Genomic DNA, 2447 nt, shown 5'->3' on the forward strand with positions numbered 1-2447 from the left:
CCTGGTCCTCAGGTCTCTGCAGGGTAAATCCAGACAGCTAGCTAGACTATCTGTCCAATCGGAGTCTCTGTTGACGACCAGGGTTACATCACATCGGTGGAAACGTTGTCTCCTTTTCGTTGCCTTTTTATTTTTATTACGTATGTGTGATATATGAGTGTATGTGTGTGTACATGTGTGTATATGTGTTTGTTGTGTTACGGTTGTCTTAGTACTGGATGCCTAAAATTTCCAAATATTCCAACTTTAGTTTTTGTTACAGAAAGAAAAGAAAATAGCAACAGTTCTCGAGGGATTTCTGGATTCTTTTACACCCAAAATAAATCAATGTCATGGAAACGGGATGAAAGCCTATCGTCCGTATAAAGAAGGGTGGAACATATGGAGGCAGAGAGAAGACGAGTGTGGTCAGGTGGAGTAGTTAATGGAGAGAGAGAGGGAGAGGGAGAGAGGGAGAGAGAGAGGGGGAGAGGAAGGGAGAGAAAGGGAGAGGGATTAAGATCTAAGAGAGTCGGGAGATAAGTGGACTTAACGATAAAGTGATAAGATGACAGGAGGGATTAGCGTGGAGAGAGGGATGGGTGAAAGGATGGAGAGAGAGAGGGAGCGGGGTTATTAAATCATGGAGAGGATTAGAGGGATGGAGAGAGAGAGGGAGGGGAGTTATTAAATCATGGAGAGGATTAGAGGGATGGAGAGAGAGAGGGAGGGGAGTTATTAAATCATGGAGAGGATTAGAGGAGAAGAGACAAGTTGTGAAGCTGTCATTACCTCTGAGAAATGTCATAGTATCAGAGGGGGGGGGGAGCAGGAGAGAGGGGGAGAGAGGGGGGGGAAAGGAGAAGAGATAAGAGAGAGGGAGAAAGGAGAGTGAGGAGGGGCAGAAAACCTTTGGGGCACAGGTGTGATGAGTTCCAGGTGTGATGCCTTTCTTAGTCCCTTTTTTGTCCCCGTTTTGTCCCTTTTTTGTCGCCTTTTTGTCGTCTTTTTGTCCCTTTTTTTTCGCCTTTTTTGGTCGCCTTTTTCTCCCTTTTTTTTTCGCTTTTTGGTCGCCTTTTTGTCCCTTTTTTGTTGCCTTTTTGTCGCCTTTTTTGTCCCTTTTTTGTTGTCTTTTTTATCGCCTTTTTTGTCCCTTTTTTGTTGTCTTTTTGTTGCCTTTTTGTCGCCTTTTTTGTCCCTTTTTTGTTGTCTTTTTGTCGCCTTTTTTGTCCCTTTTTTGTAGCCTTTTGTCCCTTTTTGTCACTTTTTTGTCACCTTTTTGTTGCTTTTTGGTCCCTTTTTTGTCCCTTTTTTGTCGCCTTTTTGTCGCCTTTTTGTCCCTTTTTTGTTGCCTTTTTGTTGCCTTTTTGTTGCCTTTTTGTCCCTTTTTTGTCCCTTTTTTGTCGCCTTTTTGTCGCCTTTTTGACGCCTTTTTTGTCCCTTTTTTGTCGCCTTTTTTCCCTTTTTTGTCGCCTTTTTTTACGCCTTTTGGTCGCCTTTTTCTCCCTTTTTTGACGCCTTTTTTGACGCCTTTTTTGTCCCTTTTTTGTCGCCTTTTTGTCCCTTTTTTGTCGCCTTTTTTACGCTTTTTGGTCGCCTTTTTCTCCCTTTTTTGACGCCTTTTTTGACCCTTTTTTGTCGCCTTTTTCTCCCTTTTTGTCCCTTTTATTGTCGCATTTTTGTCGTTATTTGTCGTTTTTTCTCCCTTTTTGACGCTTTTTCCCCTTTTTTTTCCCTTTTTTTCGCCTTTTTGTCCCTTTTTGTCGCCTTTTTGTCCCTTTTTTGTCGTCTTTTTGACGCTTTTTTGTCGTCTTTTTGTCGCTTTTCAATGGAATTGAATAAAACTCCATGAAAAAAAATCCATAAAAAATAGTGAACTGATCTTTCTTTTTATTTTGCAAACAGCTTTGAATGGAACTCTCCGGGTCGTTTTTGGGGAAATTATTCTTAAAAAAACCAAAATGTCAGATATAGGCCTAGAAACTATTAAAATGGGTCATTTTCCCGTCATTTGACCCGGAGGACATCCGGAGGGTTAAAAAATCTTTTGTCTGAAAACCTTTTCTTTTCTTTTGAGGCTTCAAATGTTCGAGCCCTCAATATTTTCCATATTTAGGAAGTCCATTTTCCCGACTCTCAACCAATCCGATCCCTAACAGAGGAAGCTCGACACAAACGGCGACGTTTTGGACAGAAACATTTCTATTTCAGGAGCGTTGTGTTGGAGGGTCGACGTATCTCTCATCCTCTCATCCTCTCATCTCACTCTTTCATTCATTCTTTTCTTCCCTCTCTTCTGCATATACACATGTATCCGTCCTCTGATACACACATTGTATACTCACACATTCACACACACAAATATGCACATTTAGACATACTGCAAACACACACACACACACATACACCGACATACTACACACACACATACACACACACACATACACCGACATACTACACACACACAT

The sequence above is a fragment of the Etheostoma cragini genome, chromosome 4, assembly GCF_013103735.1.
Source record: "Etheostoma cragini isolate CJK2018 chromosome 4, CSU_Ecrag_1.0, whole genome shotgun sequence".
Classification (NCBI taxonomy): domain Eukaryota; kingdom Metazoa; phylum Chordata; class Actinopteri; order Perciformes; family Percidae; genus Etheostoma; species Etheostoma cragini.